Here is a 13125-nt window from a genome sequence, read left to right on the forward strand (position 1 = left end):
ATGACCTAAAAAGGCATTATTACTTCTGCAGAAAAAAATGGGGTTTGCATATGGAATCTGATCCAGCTGTCACCAGCAGAGACATCCCACAGCAGGCTGGCTACAAAGGCCGCTGCATGTAGGACACAAACACTTTGCAGAAATCACAGCAGCCTGAGGAGCTCCTCTGAAGCCCAGCCTGGCTCGTGGGCACCTTGCCATGGTAGCCAGGGCCACCGTGGCAGCTCTAGGTGCAGTGTTCCTCTCTCCTGGGACCAAAAACTTTTAACTCCGAGTCCCCAGGGTTTTGACGTGAGATCTGGGCTCCACAAAGCCTCACCTTCAGCACAAGGATCTGCTGAAGCCCTGCTGCCTGCCAGAATTTGGTTGTACTAAGGGACAGCTGATGCCTGACATTTATCTTCATGACTGAAGACTGGAGACCACAGAACATGAGAGGCAGAGTTAGTTATCTCCTCTTTTCCCGTGATTGACAGTAAATGTCAGGAAAGATTAGTTATTCCGTATCATATACATGCCACGCATGTTTTTAATTCTCCTACTGCTCCAGGACTGTTCTCAGTCACAGTTGTAATAAATCAGCTGCACTTGCTCCGTGCAAAGAAGAGAATCAGCAGCTGGAGAAGACCTGGTGGGCACCCCCTCTGCCTCCTCCACGTGTCCTCAGCCCGGCCAGAGAGCTGCCTGCGGCGGTGCTATTCCACTTTTATTTCTATTAAAGCTGCAATTAAAAGCACCCTCTATTTGTGCTTTACCTTCCCTGAGGTCACAGCCACCTCTGGGCTGAAAGGCCCAGGATTTAACAGCCCGACGCCACCTGCGTGGCCATTTGGGAGAGCCACCAGCAAGATGGGAAGGGATAATTCAGCAAAGAACAAGGGTGAGATGTAGAAGACCCTGAAAGTAATAGCGAGTTCAAAAATAAATAATTAAAGTGGTAGCTGGGATGTGGTAACCTGTCAAAAACTTTGGTTTCACTCGGCTGATCAACAGCACTGCCCCAGCCGTGCTCACCAGCAGCAGCAAACCCAACGTGCTGCAGGCAGACCAGGCATTAACGAGCAGTTTTCAATCACTGCCGCCAGCTTTGTGATTGAGCTAATTACAGCTCCGGCGTGAGATACAGCGAGCTCTGCCACGGCAGCCAGGCTCTCCTGCGGCCAGGCTGGGAGGCAGCTGGCCCCAAATTCCCCTGGGTGTGCAAGGTGGCATCACCTCGTGCTCAGATCACCCCTAAACTGTGCCACCGAGATGAGCAGGGAGGGAATTCATTGCTCCTAGCCCTGGGTGCCATTTGCCTGTGCCCAAGCAAGCAGTCGACTTTTCCTCTGCTGTCCTAGGAGGGCACCTCTAAGCCGCTGCAGATATCTTACAACAGATGAGCTGCTCGCTCCTCTACAATCACTGCAGAGGCTGATTACATGACTAAGTTTTATAGGGCTGGAGTAGGTGACATTAACCTCACCATAAACCAGCGAGATCTCTCTCTGATCAGAAATTCCTCTCTGTGCATAAAACAGCTTCCTAAAAACCCTGCCTTCGAGCTGGCCCTTCCGTGGGAGAAAAAATAAAAAGAAAAAAAAAGCAAAAAAAAAAAGCAGCCATCTCCCCAGCTAGCTGTAATCACCGTAAAATGCAAAATGGTGACAAGTATCAGAGGTGGAGCTGTGCCACAGACAACAAAACCCTTTCTGTTAGCAGCACCTGCCCAGGAGGGGCTCGCTTTGAATCGTGTTTCCCAGCACGAGTGGCCAGGAGACTGGAGGGGAAGGCGCGCCAGGTGAGGCTGCGGTCCCTTCCGATCATGGCTAGGAGCTGTAGGAAGAGAAACAACTTCCACGAGACCTGGAGAAACACCAGGAGAGGCTAACGTTGTCCTGACCTGCTGCCTGTCTTGTTAAAACGGATTTCAAGGTGTAAGACAGAGTACGAGCCATTTCGAGCACGTCAAGCCCCGCGTCTGCCTTTACAAAGCTGACATATCTAATCCCTCGCTCTGCATGAGGGTTGCAATTCCTCCGCAGTTTAACAGGCATCACGTAAATTCAGGCTCTTAGCAGGATGACGAGCCGGTGAAACACAAGAAATGCGTGCGGCTGAGACGCTCTCCTTCTGGTGCATGTGTGCACATCACCCAGGGCCGAGCATCCTCCGAGTAGAGGCTGCAAGGAAGTCTTCACATCACAGCCCTAAAGGCATCGCAGGAACCAAGCCCTGCCTCTGGTCAAGAAGCCACGAACACGAGGCACAGCACGTCCTCATCCTGCCCACAGCCAGCTGGAGCTGCACACCCTTGCGCATCACCTCCCCTTCTGGGATCAATCTGCCTTGCACAAATTTTGCTATTCTATTGTTTTCTTCTTATTATTTTTTTTAGGGTCCGCACCAAGTGACAACCAGCCCCTCAGTGCAGCCGGGTGACTGACTGCAAAAAAAAACAAAGCACCCTTGGGGCCATTTGCAAGCCTTCAGTCCAAAGCAGTCTTTGCTTTGTCGTGCCATGCTCCTTCCCTCCACCGATGCTGGGTCCTGCAGTTAGCCCCAGGAGCTGTTTAGGGGAAGCATGGAGAAGGCTGCGATGTCTCTGGGGGTGCCAAGTCCCTTCCTAATGGCTTTCATGTCTTCCTGTATCTTTAAATAATTGAAATCTCTTTGTTGCTAAGTACATCCAAAGCAAGAGGGCACTAAAAGTTTTAAACCTCTCTGGGGAGACCCGGGCCGGGAAATCTCCATAACTCACGACGTGTCCTGCCACCGCAGCACCTCATCTCCTGCAACGAGACCGACGGCTCCGCTCCTCCGAGCCGCCTGCTCCCTCAGGATGCTTGTCGCCAGCAGGTGAAAGGTGTCCTCCGTTATTCCTAACGCTGTTCTCAAATCTAGTTGAAAAATTATTTCGGAGTACGATGCCTGCAAAGCTGTCCGCCAGGGAGAAGGGTACCCCGAGGTTCTTGTCCTGCATGGCACGCAGCTACGGCATGGCTAGCCCTTGTCTGGATGAGTTATCCTCCTTAAATTAAGGCACAGCAACAGGGATCACACCTTTCCACCCCAAGAATTGAGATCAGGGCTTTGCAACCCAGAGGTGGCCACCAGTAGTGGCCAACTCCGAGCCCAGCACGCTCAAAGCCCACCCCGAGCATCTCAGCCAGCAGAGCCGCCCGCCTGCCAGCAGCGCATTGCTCCGGGAGGAAATCGGATCTAACAGCTTGCCCTTAAAGTCCGTGTCTCTTCAGATACGTGCCTAATTAAACAATATTTTGCATTTTATTTGCAGATAGCGGAGAGCACTTACAGATCCTAACAGTTTGCTAATGTTCCCAAGATAGTGAGCACGTATTCCCCTGTTTTAGCGAGGAAGAAGCTGAGACGTGCACAGCATTTGCCTGGGCGGGCAAACGGCGCGGAGGAACGACCCCAGGCAGCTGTCCTGTGCTGGAGCCACCAGCCCACACCTCCGAAAATCCCCCTGCATCACTCCGGATGTAAATAACCATCCATTTATAACTCCTTGTAATTACCTGCCTATTTCTGCGGCCCGCCTTCGCGAGGTAGTCTCTCTGCAATTACAGGTAATTGCCTTGATTGCTACAGCATATTTCAAGAAAGTTTGGGAAAAAAGACAGGAGACAGGAGGGTCCAACTGGGAGCACACAGGGACCAGCACGAGAGGCATTAACAATCGGTGAGTTTGATGCAGTTTTCATTCCTGGCACCCGAGCAGCCCTAGGCATTTACAGCCCTGCCAGAAGGGCGCACGCAGATCTCCACCTGAGAGGACGGCTTCTGTAGCAGCCCAGGAAACTTTCTTTGAACTAGAAAAGTTGCAAGAAGCAGCAGAAATCCCCCCTGCCAGCTCTCTACAGACATTCGTAGGCTCACAGTAGTAGGTTTCCATTCCAAAGATGACTACTTTACTCCCCTTAAAATATATCCCATTGCACTCCACCTGTGCTAATTGCAGATATATCAACCTGTCCTTGAGCAGGCTCTAAATTTCCCAGTGCAGCAAGCTCCAGGCACCATTCATTAGTAAAGCAAGACAGCCCCGTCAGCCACCCCACAGCCCCGTCAGCCATCCCACAGCCCCGTCAGCCACCCCACAGCCCCGTCAGCCACCACCAGCAACACCAGAACCCACTCTGCAATGGGACGTGATGAAAATTCAACACAAGACGCAGTGGCACCCAGGCTCTGAATGCCACCACGAGCCACTGGTATTTGGTGTACCCTCAGCTCCCTTTTGTCCATCCTCTGTTATTTCTCCCTGTGTGTGCCTGCTGCCGGCCAGAGCCCCGTGCCCAGCTCCTGGAGCCGCTCCGACCGTGTCACAGCGCCCAGCCGGTCCCCAACAGGAATATCGACCGAAGCGAGGGCTCCCATCGAACCACAAAACCTCAGCTCGGCTTCCCGCTGAAGGGACATCAATTACTCGGAGCTGTCAGGATGATAAGGCAGCCCAGCCTCCACAATAAGGAGGATATTCAGGCTAATAACTTCCCATTAAGCTCCTCGGAGCTGGACGTTTTCCATGGTTTTCTTCAGGGCTGCTGCCAGGGCTTGTTTGCTCCCCATACCAGCTAAGTCTTGAAGGGAAACGGCTTGAGGCACTGTTGTAAAAAAAACCCTGCCTACCATCAGCCCTGCCTGGAAGTCCTTGGCAGAGCTGGACGCAGAAACCGCAGTCTCTGGGCCTTGGCTCTGCTGCTGCCAGGTCAGCCTTCCTCCTTCAAAGGAGGACGACAGCGCTCAACACAGAAGATTTAAACAGCAAGGGGGGAAAAAAAAAAAAAAAAAAAGGGAAGAATGAAACCTCTTATCCATCACTTCTGATCAAGTTATTGCCTGCGAGCGCATTGCCAGCATGCTGAAGGGAGAGCCAGATAAGGATGGCTGGGATGCTGTTTCACTCTTTCTCCCCCTGATATTCTCTAACCTTTAAATGGCTTTCCACCACGGATTGAGACAGGAATCACAAATGTCCTCAGGCCCAGGGCTAGCTTACAAAGTGAGCCCAGCAGCCACCTTTGCAGTCCTCAACACACCCCGAGCCTTCCCCCCATGCAGGACCGAGCACAGCAGGCAGCAGGGCTGGAGACGAGCCCCTTCTGCGAGGAAAGGCTCCAGGGACTATCCCACTGCACTCCGTGTCCTCCGAGTGCTGAACGGGGCTGGATGGGGTGAGGGGTTACATCTGCCTCGTACAATCTGCTTGAGAAAATTCTCCCATCCATTAATGCTTCATAAAAATTTTACAAGGTTCTGCTCAAGGAAGGAAAACAAACAGAGATGGTGTCGGCACCCAGGCCTTCCTCAAATCAAGCATTCTTCCTCTAATGCATTTTGCGTTTTTAATATACATAGTACCAAGCAGGAAGGCAATCAAGCACGAAGCCCACAGCTCCCAGTGCCTCCAGCTCCAGCTCTGGGTTTCTCCTCCCTGCTCAGGATTTGCTCTCGGAGCCAGTACCAGCACCCTGCTACAGGGCATGGCACCAGCTCGCTGGAGAGGCTGCAAGGTGAGCATGGAAAATCCTCACCCAGACACCCCAACAAGGGCCCTGATCTACAGGAGAGATGCTTTAATCAGTTTAATCAACTTCCTCACACCAGTGCCCAGAACGGGAGCAGGATCGATGTACGGGGACCTCGAACATCTTCCGAGAGCACGGGGATCAGAGAGGGAGTGGTGAAGCTCCTGCTTTCCTAACCAGAGCCAGGAGCCTCTGTACATGCCAGCATTAACGATTCCTTCATTAAAAACCAGATCCAGCCTGCTTTTCCAGGGAATTGTGTGGCAAGGCTGGGCCAGCAACAAGCGGTTTGCAATCAAATCAGCAGCAAAGGTCTGGGCTAGGCAGAGACATTTGGAAACTGGGCAGCAGGGTAAGCTCGGGACCCGTCTAATAAGTTGGGGAAAATGTCAAAGGTATTTCTGCAGTACTCATTGTCCAAAAGGTCCAGCAATCCTTTTATCCTCTCCTTGTTTGTTTGTTCTTGTGTGTTCTGTTGTTGTTTTTTTTTCCTGAGACCTTCCCCTTCACTGCAGAAATGTTCTGCTGCACCGTTCCCAAAAATCAGGCTTCTTCATAAACAGTATATTAAAAACCAACCCCCCAAAGAAAACTCGGCAACTGAATACAAAACTCAGTTATTGCAGAGCTGCACAGTGACAGCCAGCAACGGGAAACAAGAACACCGAAAGAAAGGGGAGAAAGAGTAAATAAACACAACACGGAGCAAAATATTGTGCTGAGAATTCATCAGACAATATCTAACGTCAAACGTGCATTTAGATGTGATCTGTATAAGCTTAATCTATATCATACGTTAGCTATCTATTATTTCTTTTGCTTCCACACACCCTCAAGCCTCTTTCTTGGGCAAACTCGGGAGGAAGAAAGAAATCCTTCTGCCCAAGTAATTGCAGCTGCCTTTCAGTGAGCAGCACCCAGCGCCCACCAAGGCACCCGAGGGCCCCCTCTGCAACCCCAACACGAGCCCAGCACCTGCAGACGGGCAGGAAAAACGTCAGAGCTGCCAGACAAAGCCAGGAGGGACGGCTTCTCCCAGCCAGCCTCAGCCACGGCTGTTTTGACAAGCTGCCCGTGGATGTCTAGGCTGGTTAAATAAATATTGGGCCTCCCAAAGCACGGATACATACCGGGGATGAGTCAGATGAGGGGAGCTTCAGTCCCACCTCATGTTTCTCCTGCTCCTCTCTCAACCCCCCCTACGCCTCCCAGACTGAGGCCCGAGCTGCTGAGCGTTAGCAAAGAGCAGCAGGCGAGAAATGCAGAAGCCAAAGAGAGAAAACCAGCAGTGAAGCCTCGCCTGCCTCCATGCCTCGCTCTGGAGAGGCTGTGAGGCTGCTTAATGGGCGTCAGCTCTGTTTCCACTGAATAAAACAAAAATCAGGGGAAGCCGCTCAGGCGGGCAGGGCACAGCGACCCCCTCGTGCTGACTTTTCCTCTGTGCCCCTCGACATTGGTGGCCTCAGCCAGGGGGGATGCTTGCACCCGGGGCTCCTCGGGCACGCCAGCACAGAGGAACTGGGAGCCCTCTGGGTTCCTACGGGAGCAGGAGAGGGCAGAGCACCCGGACCATAACCCCGGTGCCTCCTCTGTAGCTGCAGATGTTTGGATCCACACCGTCTCCTGCACGAGCTCACCTCCAGCAGCTGCGTTGGCAGAGCCCCCGCTGCAGATGCATTTATAAAAGCTGCGGATGCGTTCGTAAAGCTAAAACTTTCTCCCCACCAGCTTTTCCTTTTTGCTCCTGGGGGTCGTTTTTGCCTCGCTGACACAAACGGCGCTTTGCTGGCAGAGCAGGTCTGCTCCGGGTGGTCTGAACCGGAGGCTGGTTTTCCCTTACTGCTAAAGCATTTCAGCCTCTCATGCAGAAAAGATGCAGCTTGGACATTTCGTTAGCGCTAGAAGAATGTTAATGAACTCGCAGGTTGCTGTGCGAGGTGCCTAATGACAAGCCACGTCCAGAATTGCTTAGCTGAGTCTTCTGGAAGTTAGAGGGATGAGATAAAAACGGACTCAGGATCCAAAATAAAATAAAAGAAATCAAAATCCCCAAACCAACTCAAAACAAAATAAGAGAAAAGCACCAAAAACGCATCTGTTCTTGCCCCATTTCTGCTTGAGGAAGTACCTGGTGCATCCCTGCAGCTTGCCAGCCAAACACCTGCACCTGGCCCCAATGCCACCCTCTGATCGGTGTTAGATATTTCCTTTTTTGATCCTACAGCTTCTTCTAAATGCTTGGGTTGGGATTTATCACATCGACATGCGAGCTAGCCATTTGGACCCCATTTTATAGCAAATGGAGAGAAAAAGGCACTGCTAGGACACAATCTGTCTGACCTATTTTAGACATCTGCCTTAGACTGGGATGAATTGCACCCTAAAAAGGCCCATTGCTCTCCAGCGATTGCAAAGGGGGACTAGACAACACGCTCAGATGCAGACATCCATCATCCCAGACACCTGCAGTTACATGAGCAAGTATCCCAGATTGCTCGTGCTTTTCTGTGCTCCTACAGAAATGCTAATTGATTGAGAGCCACCCAGCCTTTGAGGGGGCTTTTTGCCGGTTCCTTTGCTTTTTGTCTCCTGGAACAGATACATTTCATCTCACCTCAGCCTGTGCTGGTCACCTACATCAAAGACAAGAGAAAGGCACCTCCAGAATGAGTCTCCCTGTCTGAAAACGGGCACCTTGTGCACTCTCCAAGGGGTGCCCCACTCCCCTCTCTCTTCCCAAAGCTTGCTGAGATCAGGCATGGAAAAGCAGGGCTCTCATCCCACCCAAGGTAAAACCCATCTCCACAGAGAAGCTTCCTACAGCACCAAAAAAAAAAACAACCAGACCCAAGTCAAAACCACAGAGCATCCCCCGCATGGGGAAGGGTTGGATGTGGTTCCCATCTCCCCAGCTGTCTCGGCTCTGAATAATACACCCCGATGTATTTTTAGCCCAGACTCCTACTGGAATGAGCTTATGCATTCGTTCTCTTTGCCTGCGAGGCTCTGTCTAGCAATATTCCCCAATAATTTGTGAAGTCTTCGGCCAATTTTAACTAAATTTGACAGAAGAACAGATGGCTCAAAGACATTAAGTACCTGCAAGTCTCGTACAGACAGGCAGCCAGGTACAGGAGAGGGACACTGCAAGTGCCCCAAGGAGGGAAAGGCCACATGAAATGAGATTCAGCCTCATCCCAACCTCAGAGTCCACCCAGCACAAAGCCCTTCCAGGCGTCCCAGCCACAGGCTGCAAGTAATTTACTCCTCCTTGGACTAAAATGAAGCGAACTTGTAAGAAAGCTGGCTTCCGTGCCAGGCAGATGACGGATTTTGCATACGAAAGCAGAGCCTGTGTGACAGCTCGGAGGAAGGAGCAAAACCAGCAAGGAACAAAAGTCAGATTTCTGTGCAAGCAAAGCAGCCACGGCTCTGCCTCTGCTCCGGACCTCGCTGTGCACCCAGCAGCTGGCACCAAGAAACTGCTGGAAATCTCACACCTAGAGGACATCTCACAGCTCCTGCAGCTGAGAAAGCACCCAGCGGGAGCGCATTATTTTCGGGCACCAGCTAACAAGAGCTGCTCACCTATTCCCCGTTGATGCATCTTTTTAATGAAGGAAGATAGGTTTTTAATAAATAAAGCCTTGCACCTTTCATAGCTGCATGGTCATCTTATAATTTTGGGGGCGGGGTGCAAACTTCAAGAGGATCAAAGTTGAAATTCAGAACGGGGGGGAGCGGCGGGGAGGTTGGTGCAGAAATAAAGCAGCCCCCCCCAAACCTTCTGCAGAAAAAAAAAAAAAAAAGAAAGAAAAGAAAAAAATGAAAAAAAAAAAAAAAAAACAAGGAAAAAAAAGAGGAACCAATTGCTTCTGTGCACACCTGCAAATGCTTCACCCTCCCATGACCACATTAACGTCAAAAGCATTTTGCAAGCTAATTAATACTCACAAATTCCCAAAGCTTAGGCAAGTACTACTGCTCCTATTGCAACATGGGGGGGGGGAAAAGAGGCAAAAAGCAGCAAAATGCCTTCACCTGAAAGGGGCAGAAGCAGGACGGAGCACGCTGCAGCCCCCCATGCCCTGCTTGAGACAAAATCGGGGAGCAGAGGGGCTCGGAGCATGGCCCCACAGACCCAGGAGGGGAGGTGGGCTCCGTTTCCCCTCTCCTCCAAGCGAAGCAGCTTTGTCCACGGAGCCAGCTCCGGGTGGCGCAGCCTCTCCCGGCAGGTACAGATGGGCTCGCTGAGCGAGAGGAATCATTTGGCACGTTAGGACCGACCTGGACGCAGCCGCACAACGGGCTCCTGCTCTGCTACTCCTCCGCTGCCAGGGGGTGGGCGGCGAGCTCCGGAGGACCCACACATCTGGCCCCTGCACATCTGTGCCCCCCCAGCCCACCTCATCCCCCCCTTCGCCATCCCAGCCTGGCTTGTTCGCCTCACCAAAGCCCCCCCTCGCTCTCAGACAAGGTTAATAGGGTAGAGAGAGAGCATCTGTTTATGAGAAGGTTATCAAGTGAAAGGCAGTAACGCAGTCTCCAAACCAGCTTTTCATAGCCTCTTACTTATTATTTAATTTGGCTCCGGTACGTGAAATTAGGCTAACGGCTGTTAAGTGGTTAAGGCATGCACATTGTCCATCTGCCGAGAAGGCTCCGGGCCGTTGTTCTGTTTCAAAGGCTAAGAAGGAAAAATAATATGAGAGTTGCATGCTGTTAGCTTGAGAGCTCATAAATGCATTTTCTCCCTCTTTCCCTCGCTTTTTTATTTCTTTTATCTCCAATGCTTTGCCTGTTGCAGCATTAGGAACTTCTGGAAAGCGAGCTACGGCCTTTTTTTAATTTTTTTTCCTCTCTCGTCATTGCTGATGTGCTTTTTTTTTTTCCCCACCGAAGCGAGGGGTGAGCCAGCCGGCTTCAGCAGTGCCCCAGCCACCAGCTGCTGCAGCCTGCAGATCCAGCCTAGCAAAGCGCAGCCTCCCCCATTTGGTGTCGGCAGCCCTAAGAATGAAACCTTGAGCTTTTCTGGTTCCTCCTGACACCAGGACAGGCAGCCCATCTCCACCACCACATTTTTTTCACCGTTTGCCTTACACACAGACTGCAGGGATCAGCCCTCCTGCCTGGTGTCCCTGCTGCACTTAACGAGCAGCTCCATGCACACCACAACGATGGACCCATGGTGTCCTGCACATCTGGGTCTTTTACATGTCCCCAATTCAGACTGAAGCTCCCTAACCCCCGAGTCCTGCATCAAGCCAATGCTCGTGTGGATTCTCAGGTGTCTCGTGCAAGAGTTGAGCTCATTTCTTCACTATTTCCAACAGCTACTGGGGCCTGTCAACACCTACCCAGCCTGCCTGCTCTCATGGAAGCTGCAGAAACAACACCCAGCCCTTTGCAAAACCTGAATGAAATCAGCAGTTTGATTCACAAAAATCAACAGAAACAGCGAAGGGGAAAGGGGACACGCAGGGGAAGAGCGATCGCCTACACCCTGCTTCCATAAATTCACAAGGAAGGTCTGAGTGACTTCCAGGGTGGTGGCTAAACTCCACAGGACATCTGCCCAAAAATCCTTGAAGGACGATCACACAGCTACCAGGAAACATCTCTGCAATTACACTTTTTGTTCCTTGGTTCCCAAATGCAATTAGCAGGCTCTGCTTCACTGCTGGATAGAGCCATTGCACGGCTGGACCTGGTTTTATGAAGACTGGGTGTTGGCTGGACACTGAAGGATCCTTAAAGGACACTGTGGGTGTTTTAAGCAATTTTTGGCTCTCTCACCTGGAAGTCCATCCCCCATGGACCAACCCTTAGCGCTTGAGACCTTTGTGGCATCAGCAGCTGGCTGGAAAGCCGGAGAGGGCACCAGTGCCCCAGAACCATGGCTGATGGGGAGCAGTGCTCCCCACCACAAGGGATCCCCAAAACCGGACTGGGAGCTCAGGGCGCATAGAAGGAGAGAGAGCAATTTCCCAGGGAGCAGCCCCAAGGGACGCCAGGTGCTGGCAAGGTGCACTGCCCTCAGGAAAGAGGCCCTTGAGCAGCAGCAAAAAAAAAATAAATAAAAATAAAAAAAAATAAGCCAGCAAAAATGGGCTCTCCAAGTAAGAGGCGAGCCGTCTCTGAGCGAGAAGGGTTATTTATGGGGACGCGAGGAAGGAGAAGGCAGCTGAAGAGCATTTCTCATTTCCCTCCATTACTGCAACAACCCCACTTGAAATCCAACTTTATTTCTTCCTTCCCAAGCCAGGAACGAAAATAAAATAAACGCCACAAACAAAGCCAGCCTTCCCTCTCCTCTTAGCCTCCTGATTTTCCAGAGGTTAGCGGGGCCGGTTCAGAGCCACAGCAGGAGCAACAAGCAGCACTTGGCAGCACTGGGCGAAAAGATTAGAGCATTTACTGCTGGCCTGTCCCCCCACCTGCCCCAGGTGCCCCCGGCTCCGTTTTGGCAAAGCATCGCTTTCCTGCGGGCACCCGCGCTCTGCGCTCGCCATCTGCACCGGCCCCCGCTGCCTTTATCTCCGTGCCCTGCATCTCCCGGCAGGTATCCGCAGGAATTACTCTCCCCCTGCTCTGTATCCATCTCAGTTCATTAGCTGTGCACGAGGTGCATGTATATATCTAGATATATATCTAGATAGAGGGAGAGATAGCCGGCTTCCGTGCGCGCCGATGGGCGGCGTGTGCAGAATGCAAGAGGAGCCTGCTCGGGGATGGTGAGCTCTGACACTCAAAAACCCCAAATCGCCACCCAGCTCTGCAATTCAGCCCTCGTTTCCCCTCCAGCTCGCTGCTGAACCTCACCCAAAAAGCACCAGGGCATTGGGGAAGGGATGAGGCAAAAAGGAAATTAAGCCGGGGAGGAGGAAGGCGCGTTTATCACGCCGTGCGGCGCGAGGATAAAGCGGCTCCGCGTTGGAACAACCACCAAAGCAAGATGCTCAGCGTATGTCCTGCAGCTCTGCACCTGCTTGCGCTGACATGAGCACCGAGACAAATCAACGCGCGGCGTGCAAAGCTGCCGGGGATTATGGAGAGGAGAGCGGGATTCGCGGAAACTTGCCTGGCTTCGGCCAAGCAGCGCGTAAAAACTTTGCTGGTACGGCAATCTCCATCAGGAGAGCGAGCTTCTGCAATGGTTTTATGCTGGCAAAACCTCCGCTCTGACACATTTATGCCTGCGCATCTGTGCTTTCGCCAGCACTGCTTATTCCCCTCGCAGGCTGGTATGAGATATTAAGCTATGCTAGCAGAAGTGTGACACCAGGAGAGTTTTGTATGAATAGCATATCCTGGCAAATCTGCAGGATAGAGAATATCTAAAATCAGGTTAAGGGATAAATACTGACAAGTCCTGGGAGGAGAAAAGAGACCATTCATTCAGGCGTCTAGCTCTGCACAGTCAGGGGAACTGCTGCAGTTCTCCACCCAAAACGACGAAGAAGCAAATCTGCAGAGCCTGGGGTGGGCAAAGAGCAGGACACGGAGATCCCCGAGCCTCCTGCAGACCTCCCCAGGGGGTTACAGACCCTTCCCCCCTGGGTGTGGGGGACCTGATGCTGAGCACAGGGAG

The 13125-nt window shown here is 52.0% G+C and overlaps 1 protein-coding gene across 14 annotated transcripts in view; it reads right to left on the reverse strand.

The window, feature by feature from the left end:
* LOC137843657 (protein CEPU-1) overlaps window positions 1–13125 on the reverse strand; it is a 332157-nt gene that overhangs the window by 106298 nt on the left and 212734 nt on the right. The window lies entirely within an intron of this gene.

This window comes from Anas acuta, chromosome 23 (assembly GCF_963932015.1).
Source record: "Anas acuta chromosome 23, bAnaAcu1.1, whole genome shotgun sequence".
In the NCBI taxonomy this organism is placed as follows: domain Eukaryota; kingdom Metazoa; phylum Chordata; class Aves; order Anseriformes; family Anatidae; genus Anas; species Anas acuta.